Here is an 18,125-nt window from a genome sequence, read left to right on the forward strand (position 1 = left end):
AGTCATTCAATGTAGATGTCATTTAGATCTAATCTTTTCGGCTCTGCGTTTATGACGCTTATGCCGCTCCTGACTCATAGGTCAATAACATACGACCAGTGCTCAGTACTGCTGTCGAACTTGACTAGTAAGTCACAGCTTCATAGTCAATTCTGACACCATTGTCGATTCTGACTAGTAAGTCAGTGCCACACACAAGTAAGCAATGCTACCAGGTACATATCATATGTCAAGTATCCAAATGTAGGGTGTTATCCCCATTTCCTGGAGGGGCTTTGGGCCTTTGCCTTGGCCCGCGGTCAGTGGACCGACTCGGCATTCGGGCCTGGCCTAGGAACTCCAGATTGGGCCCGTTTGGAAGGGTCTGGGATGTCCCTCCGGGTTCATCTTCAGCTTAGAATGTCCCGAGGATGTCCGGGGCGCCCTGAGCGTCGCGGCTTACACGTCCCCGTCCCGGAGCCTGGAATGATCCGGGCCCGAGGTAAATGTAGCAGGCCGAAGGTAAACAGACCTAGATTGCCTCCTCCCCAGTTGAAGGGCCGGGCGCCCAGGATCCTGAGACCGCCTCAGTTCGCGTGGGCATTGTCCCCCCACTTTTCGCCTGCAGAAAAGGCAGCATTGGGATTGTCCACTGAAGTGTCAGGACTGCGCAGCCAAGTACCCTGACCGGTCTTGTCTCCTGAATCAGCCTCGAGACTCGAAGTGGTCAGAGCCCAAGCGCCGTTTTGTCGGGCGAAGGCTTGTGTCTCAGGTCAACTAATTGGGCCTTAGCTAGTTTGTATTATGTGCATTGTATATCTTTTTGTATTGGGCCTTCACTAGAAAGGGCCCCTCTACACTTTCCTCTGATGGGCCTGGGTCGGATGCGGCCCAGACCCGATGACCCCCTCAGCTTATAAATATAAGCTGAGGACAACATGAAAAGAAAAAAGAAAAAAAGAGAAAAAAGGGCAGAGACTCTGTCCAGATGTAGTTAGAAAACTCCATTGTAAAAGCTTCTTCTTGCTCTAATATCTGGACTCGTGGACTAAGGCTAGTTAACGCCCCAACCACGTAAAATCCTCGTGTCGATTTCCCATTTTCATTATTATCACTAGCAAATAGTATTCATTAATATAGTTGCCGAAAATCTCGGTTAACAGTTTGGTGCTTTCATTGAGAGCAGAAGGAAGCTAGCGCCAACGTCAGGCCTTTTTCTGCGATGGTGAACAGGCGTCACACCACCTTCGACCCTACCAACCCAGAGCAAGGTAGCGGAGACCCGCTGCCTTCTCAGCACATTCCTCAAGACCTGCCTGAAGACATGCCCCCTCAGACATCTCACCAAGATGAGTCGCAAGACTACGAGGGCGAGGCAGAGTACGAAATAGAAAACGAAGAAGAGTACTACGAGGAGGAGAACGAGGGGGAGTATCACAATGAAGCCGCGGACCCTGGGGTCCCTCGCGACGATCAGCAAGACTCGGAGGTGACTAGACTGAGGCAGCAGATCCTGGACCAGGAAGCCAGGATGGCTGAGCAGGCGGAGGCGCACCGCCGGGTGCAAGAGTCCCTGCGAGCCCTGCAAGCATTGATGGCCGCGCAGGGTCCGGCAGCCAACCCAACAGCTGGCCCGCAACCAGAGACGCAACAACCCGCTCCCCAAGCGCAAGCCGGGGGCCCCAGGGGTGCCAGCCCGATCCATCCCCCAGAGCCTTTTCCCGACACGGCTTCGAAAGTCCCGGACAAGGGGCGACGGACGACCCGGAAAAAGACCACCCTCGTCGATAAAGCCGGGGCACGTTCCCGGCCGTTACCTAGGAAAGAGAAGGTGTGCCCTGTCCCAGGACGAGGCCGCCCAATCAATCCGCAGGGAGAACGGCCGCGGAACGATCAGCCCCGGCACGCCCCAAGGGCGAACGGGCAGGAAAGGTCTTTACACCCAAGTGCCTCGGTCAACAAGAACCGCCCGGACCGGTCTCGCCACGAGGATCGCCACACTCTCAGCTCAGGAGACGACACTTCCCGGGTAGATCTACGTGACGGACTGAATGCCCGGAAAGAGCGGGCCCGCAAGGAAAAAATCCTTCCTCGAGACGGCGACCTCAGGAACTATATCAATGACAGGAGGAACGAGAGAAGCCCCCTGGATGATAACACGGCCAAGAGGCTCATGGAGCAAATGGCCGTATTAAAAAGGTCACTGACCGCTTGGTCCGCAAGCAGGAAGGCGCGGATACTGACTCTGACGAAGAGGATAAAGAGCCGTGCGCGAGGCACATCCTGGACGCCGTACTGCCCAAGGGGTTCAAGATGCCAAGCCTCACTGCGTACACTGGAAGCACAGATCCTAGGGATCATCTGTCCTGGTACAACCAACTCATGACCATGGCCCACGTCAGCGACGACGGCAAATGCCTCTGCTTCTCCATCACGTTGGGCGGTCCCGCCAAAGAATGGTGGAAAAGGCTTAAACCGGGGTCCATCCAAACATGGTCCGGGCTACAGTCGGCGTTCCGGAAGCAATTTGTGTCCGCCATGAGGATGGACATGCAAATCAGCGCCCTCGCCAATATTAAGCAACTTCCCACGGAGACGTTAAGAGCCTATATCCAGCGCTTCACTGAAGAAGCCTCCAAGACCAAGGTCGATGACGGACAGCGCCTAGTGGCACTGCAGTCTGGGATCCGGGCCGGATCCCCACTCTGGGACGACATGCAGCGCAGTAAAGCCACCACTCTGGAAGAATTCATCAGAAGAGCCCAAGGATTCATCAACTGGGAGGAGGCTCAGATCCAGGCCTGGGAGGAGGCTCCTCACCCCATCCCTCAGACGATTCTGGGTGGTGCGGGGCAATTCCCTGCACATTCCTACGCGACCCCCCCCATAGTCCCGGGGGCGGCCGTCGCGCCCGATATCAGTTACACGCCTACGGTATACGGCTCCGCTGCTTCGGGATACGCCCCGGCCCCATCGACGCACTTTTCTGGTTATGGCATCGCGCCAACGGGGCACGGTGCGGCCCCCATCGTAGCCCAGCAATCGCAGACCGGAATGACCGAGGCAAGTGTGACTCCCTCCCGGGGGAAGCGTTCCGGCAAAGGCCAGAACCGGCCGGAGCTGGCTAAGAAAGGGAAGCGGGGATACGAGCCCCAATATTCAGAATACACCAACTTGGTGGTCACCCAGGAAAACATCTACCTGGCCACAGAAAGAGCAGTCCACTACCAAAAGCCTAGCCCCATGTTTAAGGGGGGAAGGAATTCCAGAGACACCAGCAAACGGTGTGCCTATCACAAAGATGTGGGCCACACCACCGACGAGTGTCGACAGCTCAAAGATGAGATTGAGATCCTCATCAAGCTGGGACACCTCCATCAGTGGGTAAGAATGCCCGGGGGCGTCCCGGGCGTGTCAGCTATCCCTGGACAGTCCCCGGTGCCGATGACGACTCGTGCATACCCGCCCCAGGGAGGGTATGCACCGGGACCCCCGGCACAGGCCCCTCAGGGGATTGTCGCCGCACAGGCCCCCGGCCCCGGCATGCCCTACCCTTCCGGAGCGGCGCCCCCTCGAGTGGACGGGCACGTCGCAACCATATCGGGTGGACCCCACCTAGGAGGACCTTTGAAGAAGGACCAAAAGCGCTATCTGAGCGAGCTGGACCAGGACCATGAAGTTTGCGCCCTTGTCCAAGTCCCGGCTCAGCACCCTAAACTGATGAACCTCCCCATCATGTTCACGGAGGACGACGCCCGCAACGTCCATTTCCCGCACCACGACCCGCTGGTCGTAGATGCCCAAATTGCCAACAAGTTGGTATCCCACATGTTGGTGGATGACGGAAGCTCCGTCAACTAGCTGTTCAAACCAGCATTTGCCGCCATTGGCCTGACGGAGGCTGATTTGGCGTCCTTCCCGACCCAAATCTACGGCTTCAACGAAGACGCGCTCCTCCCCATGGGAAAGGTCCAGCTGCCGGTGACGCTGGGGGATGAGTTGCAGCACTCGTTCAAGTTCTGCACCTTTGTTGTGGTGGATTGCCCAACCACTTACAACGTCATCTTTGGCCGGCCCGCCCTAGTCGAGTTTGGGGACATAACCTCCATCCGCCATCTATGCATGAAGTTCTCGTGCAGCAACGGAGGAATAAGGACTGTCCGCGGGGACCAAAAAAGCGCTCAGAAGTGTTACCACGTCTCTGCCCGTCCCGTTTGTATGGTCCGTGAGGAGCCCGTCGAGCCTGCCCTCCGCCTGATCGAGCGAGTGGTCCAGGATGAGGGCGATCTGGACCCGCGAATAGGAGACGAACGTGTCCTGGAGCCAATGGACGAAGTAGAAGAGGTACGCATCAGCGAAACTGACCCGACCAGGGTCATCCAAGTGGGAAAGAGCCTACTGGTGGATATCCGGGCCGCCATTATCGCCCGAGTCCAGGAAAACCAGGATCTTCTGGCGTGGTCCCACTCTGATATGACCGGGATCGACCGCAATATCATCTGCCACGCGTTAAGTATTGACCCAAACGCGACCCCGATCCGCCAGAAACGCAGACCTTTGGGGATGGAAAGGGCCGAGGCCCTCAAGCTGGAGGTGGAGAAGTTATCTTCCATCAATTTCATCCGCGAAGCGGTATACCCCGTATGGCTGGCCAACCCGGTCTTGGTGCCGAAGCCCAACGGGACCTGGAGAACTTGCACCGACTTCACGGACCTCAACAAAGCGTGCCCGAAAGACTGTTTCCCGCTCCCCCGAATAGACCAAATGGTGGACGCCACGTCCGGTTACGAGATCTTAAGTTTCATGGACGCCTACTCGGGCAACAACCAGATCTCCATGCACGTGGCAGATCAGGAGCACACCAGTTTCCAAACCGACAAGGGCATCTATTGCTACATAGTCATGCCTTTCGGACTCAAAAATGCCGGAGCAACTTACCAGAGGCTCGTCAATCGAATGTTTCGGGCCCAGGTGGGGCGAAACATGGAAGTGTACATTGACGATATGCTGGTCAAGTCCAAGACATCGGGGGACCATTCGGAGGATTTGGCAGAGGCTTTCGCGAGCCTGGAATGCGGAGCATCTCCGCAAATACTACCAGTAGCCCGAGGGCTCGTCCAAGTTTAATGTTTACGCTGTAACATGTACGCCTCAGGGCTAATTCCCTTTTTGAACAATGAAAATGACGTGTGCAAAACGTCATAGAGGGCTGTTATTTCCATGAAAATGTGTGCCTCAGGGCGAATCCTTTTCAAATTTCTTTCTCAAGAGACCCCAGACCAATCTCCGCTCACTTGCGGGGGGTGTCATCCCAGGCGCAAATATAAAAAAAAGGGAACCGAGCTCAAGGCCGGTCCCACCCCGGACGAACGACGTCAGGGGGTATGAAAAAGGAAACCGAGCCCAAGGCCGGTCCCACCCCGGACGAACTACGTCCAGGGGTATGAATAAGAGGACCGAGCTCAAGGCCGGTCCCACCCCGGACGAACGATGTTCGGGAGTAAAAATAAGAGGACCGATCCCAAGGCCGGTCCCACCCCGGACGAACGACGTCCGGGGGTATGAATAAAGGGAACCGAGCTCAAGGCCAGTCCCACCCCGGACGAACGATGTCCGGGAGTAAAAATAAGAGGACCGAGCCCAAGGCTGGTCCCACCTCGGACGAACGACGTCCGGGGGTATGAAAAAGGGAACCGAGCCCAAGGCCGGTCCCACCCCGGACGAACGACGTCCGGGGGTATGAATAAGAGGACCGAGCCCAAGGCCGGTCCCACCCCGGACGAACGACGTCCGGGGGTATGAAAAAGGGAACCGAGCCCAAGGCCGGTCCCACCCCGGACGAACGACGTCCAGGGGTGTGAATAAGAGGACCGAGCTCAAGGCCGGTCCCACCCCAGACGAACGATGTCCGGGAGTACAAATAAGATGACCGAGCCCAAGGCCGGTCCCACCCCGGACGAACGACGTCCGGGGGTATGAAAAAGGGAACCGAGCCCAAGGCCGGTCCCACCCCAGACGAACGACGTCCGGGGGTATGAATAAGAGGACCGAGCCCAAGGCAGGTCCAACCCCGGACGAACGACGTCCGGGTGTATGAAAAAGGGAACCAAGCCCAAGGGCGGTCCCACCCTGGACGAACGACGTCCGGGGGTATGAATAAGAGGACCGAGCCCAAGGACGGTTCCACCCCGGACGAAGGACGTCCGGGGGTATGAAAAAGGGAACCGAGCTCAAGGCCGGTCCCACCCCGGACGAACGACGTCCGGGGGTATGAATAAGAGGACCGAGCTCAAGGCCAGTCCCACCCCGGACGAACGATGTCTGGGAGTAAAAATAAGAGGATCGAGCCCAAGGCCGGTCCCAACCCGGACGAACGACGTCCGGGGGTATGAATTAGAGGACCGAGCCCAAGGCCGGTCCCACCCCGGACGAACGATGTCCGGGGGTATGAAAAAGGGAACCGAGCCTAAGGCCGGTCCCACCCCGGATGAACGACGTCCGGGGGTATGAATAAGAGGACCGAGCCCAAGGCCGGTCCCACCCCGGACGAAGGATGTCCGGGGGTATGAAAAAATGGAACCGAGCTCAAGGCCGGTCCCACCCCGGACGAACGATGTCCGGGAGTAAAAATAAGAGGACCGAGCCCAAGGCTGGTCCCATCCCGGACGACCGATGTCCGGGGGTATAAAAAAGGGAACTGAGCTCAAGGCCGGTCCCACCCCGGACGAACGATGTCCGGGAGTAAAAATAAGAGGACCGAGCCCAAGGCCGGTCCCACCCCGTACGAACGACGTCCAGGGGTATGAAAAAGGGAACCGAGCCCAAGGCCAGTCCCACCCCTGACGAACGACGTCCGGGGGTATGAATAAGAGGACCGAGCCCAAGGCCGATCCCACCCCGGACGAACGATGTTCGGGAGTATAAAAATAAAAGGACCGAGCCTAAGACCGGTCCCACCCCGGACGAGCAACGGCCGGGGGTACACAATTAAAACGACCGAGCTCAAGGCCGGTCCCACCCCGGACGAACTACGTCCGACCCGGACAGGTCGATCTTCGGAGTACAAAAGCATCCGGTCGACCCTAGGGCAAAGCCAGGACCTAAAATTTAAGGAAAAACGTGCTTCGGGTTAAACAAAGTCCCAAGGGCCCCGAGCAGTGCCGAGACTAATCGTTGGGTCCAGTCCTGGCCGTTGGAACCAAGACAAAACCCCCTGCAATCAGTTAGTCGCGACAACTTCTTACTGAACGGTGAAAGGAAAGATCTCTTAAAAACCAAAGGAAGAAGCAGTGTCTTAAAATTTAATTACAAGCTAAGAACGTTAACAAAAGAACGAGGCCGGGACAAGGGCCTACAGCGCATCTGCCCGGAGATCCGCATCTTCCCTCTCCTTGGCCTCATACTCGGCACGCTTCGCGTCGGGATCAGGGAAGATGAGGAGGTTCATGTTCTTGTCCTTGCACCAGGCCATATAAATGGCCTCGTCAAAGGTGGCATCCACTAAGTTGTCGGCCTCCTCCTTCTCCTGACGGGTGGTTTCGTGCGCCGCCTTCTCCTGAAGAAGGGAGTCGCCCAGCTCAAGGACTCGGGCTTTCAGGATCCGGATCTCGTCCTTGTCCAGGACGGACTGTGCCACGGCCGTCTCCAAGAGAGTCGCCCTTTCGTCAGCAACTTTTGTTGTCCGGGACAACTCCTCTTCCAACCCGGTCTTGGCGCAGCTAATTTCCTCGCGCTCCGCCTTCGCACGAGCCAACTCTTCTTGGAGGTGGGCTGTCTCCCTACTCAGAGTCTCCTTGACGGCCTCCCTCTGGTTCATGGCCGCCTCTATTTCCAGCTTGGTCGTTTCCATCTTAAGGGCAAGCTCGGCCACCAAGTCGGCACTCCTTTGAGATAGCAAGTCAACCTGGAGCAAACAAAAGTTAGAAAAAGAAATCACCGCCAATAAGTGACCAAGGAACATGAGATGAAAATTACCGCGGTAGCCTGGTGGCGGAGAGCCTGAGAGATAAACAGCACGTCCGGATTGGCTATCGTGGCATACCTCTTTAGCTGGAGGTTGGACATAGTGCTCCCGACCTGATCAAGCAGGTCAGCAGCCATGGGGGCAATGTCCTGGCCCAGCTTGGGGCGGAAGCCCATCTCGGCAGCTAGCCGATCCACGATCGGCTGAGGAGAGCTGAACTCGGCAGGACGATCCGAAAACTCGACCTGACGGCGGATCGTTAGGGCCTTGTAAGCATCGTCTCTCCAGCTTCGGCCGGTCTCCCAGGTCCGGTTGACCAGCCGGGACTGCTCGTCCCATAGAGCAGACTCCCCCTCCTCGAGAAGGGTTGGGCGGAGGGGAAGAGCAGGCGGAGCAGGGATCTCCTTCGCGGTTAGCCTGCTCTCCCAATGTGACTCCTCGGCTGTCTCTGACAGCGTCGTCCGAGGCCTCTTCCCGAGTTTGCCCTCCCAGGCATCATCTCCCGGGCCTCTCTTCCCTAAGCTCCGGCTTGCGGCTTCGCCCGTTTCCAAATCAATTATTGGAGGCTGGTCCGAGGGGCCGTCTGCGGTCGGTTCCATGGCCCGGAATGGAACCACGGCCAGTGCCTCGCCTGGGCCCGGCGCTGTCCTGGATTTTTCAATGGTGGGGGGGAGCTCCGTGCCGGCCGCGACATTTGACCTCCTGGCCAACTTCAAGGTCGACCTTTCCTTGATGAGCCTCCTCATCTCGCTGGCCGGATCAGACATGTCGGAATCCTCTGCAAAAATACAGGAAAACGAGGTTATTATGATAAGCCTGACGGGAAAACACAACAGTAAAAAAGAATAGCCTGGGATGAACGCTCATCTAAGCCTCGGGCGAGACTCAATTCCCTTAAAGCGAATGAGTGTATCCGGTCTCCTACGTCATCCGGGGTTAGAAACCCCCCATACTAGAGGAACCCGGACAGAAACATTAGCATCCCTGATCCCACAGGGAATGGAGATGAAGGCCTCATCTCCCCATCAACCCCAAACGCAGGGTCCGGCGGCTCTAGCCTATCCCTAGCTAAGTCCCCGACTTGGGGAGCATAAGTTAAGATTAAAGGGGAGTTACCTCGCCCCGATACACTAGCCCTGGGAGTCCCGACGTTTGGTAGGGAGTCTTCGAAAAGCTCCTCCAGCTCTTCCGAGTTGGCCTCTTCTGCCGGAAGCTGATTCTTCTTACGCTGGGCCGCCGTGGCCCGCGCCGCTCTCACCACCTCGGCGATGTGGTCGAGGGCTAACTGCTCCCGGACCTCGTTATCCTTCTCGCACGGGATGCCTCAGAAACTCGGGACGACGATGGTCTGAGTGGCCGCCAGCAACCCTACCAACCAGAGGTTTTTATCATTGACATAGCCCCCAACGTCCAACTCCTCCGCGGTCAGCTTGGCATAGAACCTCCTCCTTTCCAAGAGAAACTTGGTAAGGGGGGTTTGAATGAAGGGACCTGCGACCCGGAAGATACGATAAGAGATGGAAGCAAAAGATGAATAAAAGAGGGGGTCCGGGAGAATACTTACCCACTCGCTGGAAGTCTAGCAGCAGCGTGGGGTTCTCGTCAATAAGGAACCCGGATGTCATGAACCAGTAATGCCTGACATCCGGAGGGTGCTTCCAGGTGCTGGTAGGAGCAGGATAGGCACTCCGCGGCTGAAGCCTGTAAAAGCCGTCCAAGCTCTTGTTTTTAACACTAACTTGCGGCACCAACTTGTAGAAGTATAAGACTTCCGCCGAAGTGCGCTCCGCGATCTCTTTCGCGACACAAAACACCTTCCACCCAGCAAGCAGACGGTACGCTTGCGGCAGCAGTTGGAAGGGTGCGATCCCCACGTATGTTAGGAACCACACGAAGTAGGCATGAAGCGGGAGCGTAGCTCCCACACTAATGTGTCCGGCGCTCCAAGCCCCGAATCCATCCACGGATGTATGTGCCCGTTCCTCTAGCCTAGCCATGCGATTGTGGAAGAGGCCCGGAGTCGATTCGATGCCCAGCCTCGTCTCCAGGAGCAGCATCATCCGGTAGTTTCGGAACAAGTTGGCTGTCTTGTCCATTTCCCACCTGTTGCCTGTGGGCGTCTTGGATCTGGGAGCGACCACAGGGGCCCTATTGACCTCTTCTTCGGAATGGAGTGTAACACCCGTGGCCATGATTGACAATCTGGGAACAGAGAAAGAAAAACCAAGCAGTCAGTACCTAAACCCAAAGAAGTCGGTCAAGGTACAGGGAGTCTCCTAAGGACTACTTGGAGTCCCGTCGGACCAGGCTCGGGACCCCAAAAAGCCCCGGGACCCTGATCGGGAGAGAAGGCTACTAAGGTCCACCCCTCGTCCGGGAGGCATCCGACAACGGTGCACCCCGAACCAGACAGCCTTCCTAGCAAATTCTAAAGAACAGAGCCTAGGTACATGCGTCTAGAGAGCCTAAATTCACAAAGTTGGCAATAGAATTAAAAAATGTTTACTGTGTGGTGTCGACGGTTGAGGCTGGCGGTTGTCCGATCGTAAGGATGGCAGGACCTCGTTCTTGAAGTGGCGCAGCCGGTGCAGCAGTTCGTCGGTGGGGCAAATCCGAGAAGCGCCGTCAGGTCGCAGAACGAAGGTTGAGGCCCTGGGAAACAGGAGGTGGTGCAGAACTAGCAAACGGCGGAGTATTTCGTCGGCGAGGTCGGACATGCAAAGCTCTAGCGAGCGTTCTGGTTTTTCTTTTTCTCAAGCTGGTTCGAAAATGGAAAAGTGCCGAATGTTTGTTCTCAGAGTCTTTATATCAGCCCCCAAATCCTGGCCCCCAATCCAACAGTCAGATGCATCTTCATCCGATGACCGAGGATCGCGCAGAGGACATTTATGAGCCCTTTTTGGTCTGGATCCTCAACACCTCTAATCCGACGGTCCAGGAGTAGCGGATGCCAAAGGACGCCCCATCCTACGATCCACCTCGTTCCAGGGACATTAATGATGACTCCCCCTATGCGGATGTGACGCCTCGTGACGTGCGCTGACGCCCTAGTCTAGGCCTAGCGGCCTTTGGGAGGCCTAGGCGACCCTTCGAGGCCCTTGCAACAATCACATGGCGACACGTGGGTCGCTTTTTCCCAAAGCGGGTTAAAGGTAAACGTCCCCGGATCACGGCAAACGACCCGGGCGAAGCCACCTGCCACTGCCATGGTCGTTCGGCCAAGCTTCCTAGCCCGGACAGGAACTGGGGAGACGACTTGGCGAGCGTCGCGAGGGTGGTGCAACCCTACTCCCGGATAGCCCGGGTGAAGGCTTAGGGGGTAAATGTTATCCCCATTTCCTGGAGGGGCTTTGGGCCTTCGCCCTGGCCCGCGGTCAGTGGACCGACTCGGCATTCGGGCCTGGCCCAGGAACTCCAGATTGGGCCCGTTTGGAAGGGTCCGGGATGTCCCTCCGGGTTCATCTTCAGCTTAGAATGTCCCGAGGATGTCCGGGGCGCCCGGAGCGTCGCGGCTTACACATCCCCGTCCCGGAGCCTGGAATGATCCGGGCTCGAGGTAAATGTAGCAGGCCGAAGGTAAACGGACCTGGATCGCCTCCTCCCCAGTTGAAGGGCCGGGCGCCCAGGATCCTGAGACCGCCTCAGTTCGCGTGGGCATTGTCCCCCCACTTTTCGCCTGCAGAAAAGGCAGCATTGGGATTGTCCACTGAAGTGTCAGGACTGCGCAGCCAAGTACCCTGACCGGTCTTGTCTCCTGAATCAGCCTCGAGACTCGAAGTGGTCAGAGCCCAAGCGCCGTTTTGTCGGGCGAAGGCTTGTGTCTCAGGTCAACTAATTGGGCCTTAGCTGGTTTGTATTATGTGCATTGTATATCTTTTTGTATTGGGCCTTCACTAGAACGGGCCCCTCTACACTTTCCTCTGATGGGCCTGGGTCGGATGCGGCCCAGACCCGATGACCCCCTCAGCTTATAAATATAAGCTGAGGACAACATGAAAAGAAAAAAAAAGAGAGAAAAAAGGGCAGAGACTCTGTCCAGATATAGTTAGAAAACTCCATTGTAAAAGCTTCTTCTTGCTCTAATATCTGGACTCATGGACTAAGGCTAGTTAACGCCCCAACCACGTAAAAACCTCGTGTCGATTTCCCATTTTCATTATTATCACTAGCAAATAGTATTCATTAATATAGTTGCCGAAAATCTCGGTTAACATAGGGCATTCAGCATGCTTACTTAACAATTGCTAGCATAATTAGGATCATGCACAAACACAGAGACTCAAGCTCTGATCAATCTCATATTCAACCTTCATGGCATACTCTAACCACATGTTTCTTGTGCATCACATGCATCACATACTGGGTACAGTTTTCTTACCTCTGGTTCGAGCAAGAAATAACAAATGAACGATCGATCCTTTAATCCCTTAGCAGTCACCTAGTCATAACCAAATACAATCTCCATTAATGAAAATCAACAATAAAAGGGTCTTGACCTAAACCTCACTCCCGGGACCCCGAACTGTACCCAAACGATGAGTAAATTTGATCTCGAGCCTTAGGAATTGAAACCCTGAGCCAAAAACCCTTAAAAATGCCCAAAACAAAAATTTGAAGAAGTAGGGTAGCGCTACCCCCCTAGCGCTCCAGTGCTCTAGGCATATCAGAACCCTCCTGGCTAGCGCTGTAGCGCCCCCTTGTGGGCGTTGTAGTGCTACAACCACACATAAATGCCCTGGTTCTTCTCCCCTTCAACTCCACCATTTCCAACCTGAACCAAAAGCTTCCAAACCTCATTTTAAGTCCCAATTAAACCCAAAAACCATCTACATATGTCCTAGGCATCACAACCCAAGTAACCCTAGCCAAAACTTCCCTCAAATTCTCAACTTTCCAACTCAAAAACCAAACTGAAAACCAAATGAAAACAGAGCAAGAACTAAGGTTTTAATGGCCAGAAAATCACCTTAATCTCAGCTTATCATCCTCTTCAATGGTGGAACACAACCCTGGCTTATCAACGCTTGGTTCCCTAGCTTGGTTCCTCAAAAAGAACTCAAAAATTCAAAGAGAAAGGAAGGAGAAAAACTATCGGGAGAAGAAAGAAGGAAACTTTGTTTTCTTAAGCTTCAACAACTTCTTAAGGTTATATATATCCTTTACGTCAAAAGACCAAAACTCCCCTAGGTTATTTAAAGTCCTCTTAAGGCTACCAAGGGAAAAACCGTCATTTCCCGCCTATTTCGTTAATCATAATTAACACCCTCCAATTCCCGTTATTCTCAATATTCCCAAATGCTGATAAATCATATCCCATTACCCTTTAATTCCCAGCAATGTTCTAATCACCAAATTACCCCGAGACTCACCCCGAGCCTCGAAACTAATCCTGTTATGACTAGACCAATAACTTGCATTCAAAGATTGTCTCATGCCGAATGGCTCGAACAAATCCACATATAACGTGGTATTATTCATAATTCACCCACATGCATGAAAATACACAATCACGCCCTCAACGGGCCAAATTACCAAAATGCCCTTATAATTAAAAATGGACCCATATGCATGCATTTATCATCATATTATAATGTAATTCACATAAGCATGCATATAATTATTTAATGGCATAATAATTCAATTATGGCCCTCCCGGCCTCCTAATCAAGGTCCTAAACCTTATTAGGGATCTTGGGGCATTACAATTATGGTATTCCTCGTGCTTTACGTTGATGATATTCTACTAATTGGGAATGACATAGAAACATTATCCAAAGTAAAGAAATGCTTAGATGAGCAATTCCAAATGAAAGATTTGGGAGAAGCCAAATATGTTTTGGGAATTCAGATATGTAGAGATAAGAACGAAATTTTGGCACTGTCTCAAGCAACTTATATTGATAAAATGTTAGAACGCTTTGGCATGCAAAACTCCAAGAATGGCACTATGCGTACCCGGTCAGGAGTTAAATTGTCTAAAGAACAATGTCCACAAACACCTTAGGAAGAGGAGGACATGAGACAGTATCCCTATGCCTCTGTAGTAGGTAGTCTAATGTATTCAATGTTATGCACCAGACCTGACATTTGTTATGCAGTAAGGATAGTCAGCCATTATCAATCCAATCCTGGATTGAGTCATTGGACAATAGTAAAGAATATTCTCAAGTATCTTAGATATACTAAAGATTACATGCTTGTGTATTCAGGTGGAGACTTGAACTCTACTGGATATATTTATTCAGATTTTCAATCAGACAAAGATAGTCGAAAGTCAACATCTGGATCAGTTTTCACAATTGGAGGAGGTGTTGTAGTTTAGAGAAGTATTAAACAATCCAGTATTGTAGACTCCACCATGGAAGTCGAATACATAGCATCTTGTGAAGCAGCAAAAGAGGTTGTGTGGCTCAAGAAGTTTTATATTGATCTGAAAGTTGTTCCAGGTATGGATCAGCCACTTGTTCTGTACTGTGATAACAGTGAGGCAGTAGCTAATTCAAAGGAGCCTAGAAGTCACAAGAGGTGAAAGTAGATCGAGAGGAAATATCACTTGATCCGAGAGATAGTCAACCGAGGAGATGTTGTTGTCTTGAAGATTGCCTCCGAAGATAATCTTGCAGATCCATTCACAAAGAATTTATTTATTAAATCTTTTCAGGGTCGTGTAAGAAGCATGGGGTTAAGGGAAATGCCTCATTTGCTTTAGGGCAACTGGGAGATTGTTGGGAATTGTGCCCTTAAAGCAATTGTAGTAGACAATGATTTTAATAAAATAAATAAATGAATTGAATTATTATATATATGTAGCTCATGTACTATATTATTGTTAATAATATTAAGTAAATATCAGAAAAATCTCAAGTTCTTCTATGTGGTCTCAATCTCATATTGGTATGAGAGGATCGAGATTGAGTAATGAACTTAAATAGTTCGCAGTAAAATAAAGTTATGGAATCTTGAGATTAATTACTGCTAGTACGGTCTACTAGTATTATGAATACATGTGACCTAGATCCGGGTTACTAGTGTAGTAGAACACTTTAGTGGAGGTACTTTGCATGTTGAGAGTATGTAGAATTACACCAGATGTGATTTAATAATACTTGTTTAAATATCGTTTCGTAGTATTATAAAACAAATCAACTAATGATCATATACAAACTGATCTTTATCTTGAAGTTACTACGAACTCCTATATATGTCACTTGATCATTTGATTCATGCGTTATGGTTTGTCAAAATGATCATGCTAAGAACTATTGTTTTGGGGACTCAATGATGTATATGTCTAGGGACATAGCTTAACAGATATGGAATCTATACCTTCTTATAAATTGAACGAAGATTCCCTATTGGGTTGGCTTTTGGAACTGAAAAGGTTATTAACGTCAAATTCATAATCAGATTATTCACTAGTAAAGTCAATGGTACATTAGGAATCAAGATATAATTGAAAGGGTAAAATGGTAATTTTATTCCCATTTATTATGAATCATCAATAAAGGATTATTTTGTATGTAATGATTATATCAATGGATACTTTATGGTTACAATAAAGTACTCGGTAAATATATGTCTTTAATTCTCAAGAGTTCTGTCTCATATTTATAGTGGAATAATCATGAGATTAATAAATATGATCATTGAATCAAAGAGTTTTGTTTAATAATCTTTTATTTATTGGAGCTTGGAATTATTGGTCCATAGGTCCTCGGGGCGACACTATCAACACTAATCAATGTAAGAGTTAATACAATGGTTGGAGCAGGAAGCGCCGGGAACTGAGACCCAGGAGCTTGGGGAAACAAATGTTTACCGAGTTTTTCGGAAACAAATATGAACGGAATAATAAAAATACAAGAGCTATAGAAATGCAGAAATGTAAATAAACAAACAGTGTTTTTACGTGGTTCAGGCGTTAACGAGCCCTAGTCCACGAGTCGATGTTATTATACTTGCAGAGAATAACAATCAAATAGCTGGTGTATAAGGAACTCACAACCTCACAGTGTTTCTCTCGGGTTCTCTTGGAGAAGATGAAGCTAGAGAGATTTTTGTAGAGTTCTTGCTATGTGATCTGTTGGCCGTCCCCCCTATTGTAAAATGAGGGGGTATTTATAGCTAGGGTTTTGGATTAGGGTTTTTCTCTACTCACATGAGTCTTAATTACACCAGCCATAAATAGGGGATACAATTACCGTAGTCACCTGGCTACCAGGCTCTATGTGGGTATATTTACGTGAAAGTATGGGGAATGCACAAAGGCAGCCGTCTTTTCCAAGTTGTCAGCGGAACAGTAGGCGAAATAGTACTTTTAGGCGTGCTGGGATGTGTGCGGCTTTGACCTGTCGGGCGTGTCAGGCGGGATTCTGTGTCAGGCGGATATCATTCCAACTATGCCTCCTCCATGACTCGACCGCCTGGCCTTGTTCCGTGTGAGGCACGGAACTGTTTCCGCGAAGACCACTTGAAGCGCTTCTCCTGGAAGGAGCTTCCCCGAAGGATACCCCTTCGGGAGTCCGGGAGAGTTGACGAGCTTCCGTGTTGCGTTTGCTTGAAAGAGTAATCCGGACACTAAACGGAAGAGGCGAAGCCTTTATGTCCATCCGCGAGCTCTGGTCACCTACCGTGAAAGACATTGATAATTCTGCTTCCCCGAGGATATCCATCTAAACGCTATCCGGAAATCTGGATAACATTTACCCCCCAAGGTCACGGAGCTTTGAGAGATCCGGGAGCTTGTACAGTCCTCCGGGTATTCCGGTTTCTTAGATTAGGCGAGGGGCCACCTTCTGTGTTCCCGGAAGGGTTCCTTTTTCCCGCCTGAGTGTTAGTATGAAAAAGAAAGGGAATTTCTTCTGTTTGAACTCAAGTACTCAAGTGCGACAAGGGCCACGCGTCATGCCGGGAATGGTTCTGCAATCAAGACGTGTGCGTGAGGCGACTGGTTGAGTATGCGTGCGTCAAGCATCTGAGTAATGATTTGACGGTTTTTAATGGTACTCCGGGCCCGAGGTGGTATAATGATGGGAAATAAATACTTTATTCCCATCCGAGGAGTCATAAATAGGATCGTCGCTTCATCTCCAGCCGTTGGCTCTGATGCACACGGAATGGGAAGATCGGGACCGTCCATTTGAGGAATTCGAAACGACTTCTTCCCTGCTATAAAAACGAGGGAACGGACCTTTCTTCCTCTTTACGCTTTCAAATTCTCTATCTTTCGGATTTTCAGATTCCCAAACCTTCGAACTCTCAGGCCTCCAAGCTTCCATTCCTTCGAACTTGCCACTTCTTTTGGTAAGGGATCTAGAAACTTTTCTTTTGATTTGGCAGTGGGTTTATTCGCCGAAGTTCAGGGTTTGAATCGTCGTTCGTCTTTGCAGCTTTTACTTCTTGCGATCGTGCTGTGCAGTGATCCGGTTACTCCTTCAACCTTCAACTACCCGAATACCAGTAAGTATTTCTACTTTGCTCTTTCCTCCCAAACCTTAGGTTGTTGGTAGTTGTTAGAGTTGAGTTTTCTGCCATTATCGCCTATGTGCATGCGTGAATAGGGCTTTGATAGGCATGTGATTGATGTGAGTCGATAAGTATTCTCTTTTGCATGCTTTGACGATTTGCGTTTGGAAAGTCGTTCCTTGTCTTGCTTGCGTTGTTCTGGTTTGCTGTTTTAGGGCATAAGCATGAACGCCTTTAGGGTGTCTTTCTCTGGAAAAACACTTCTTTTGGTGGGCTTAGGCTCGGATTCTGAGTCTGGTTCCTTGCTGCCCTTCGGGTGGCATGGTGCCAACCCCTCGGCAAGCTCGGTGGGAGCCTCTCCAAGCAGTTTTCGGGGAGGGTCTCCCCGACGCCTTTGATACCACTAGGGTATGACAAGGGTGCTGACTGCTTAGAGTGTTTTCTTCTTTCTTTCTTTTGTTCAGTGACGAACATCTCAAAGGAACAACTCCTCGCTGTGGTGGAGGCTGATTCTGCCCAGGAGAAGGGTTCCCCTGTCGCTGGCGCAAAGGGGAAAGGAAAGGCAAAAGTGGTCGCGGCTAGCCCACCGACTTCCAATAGTTCAATCTGGGAGATGGACCAGAAGCCGAACCTGTTCAGGAATTACGGCATGCTGGAGCTGTACTCCTCCGAGGCAGGCCTGAAGAACATCCCAGGTCTGATGTCGCACCGTTTGTCG

This window comes from Humulus lupulus, chromosome 2 (genome assembly GCF_963169125.1).
Source record: "Humulus lupulus chromosome 2, drHumLupu1.1, whole genome shotgun sequence".
Lineage (NCBI taxonomy): Eukaryota > Viridiplantae > Streptophyta > Magnoliopsida > Rosales > Cannabaceae > Humulus > Humulus lupulus.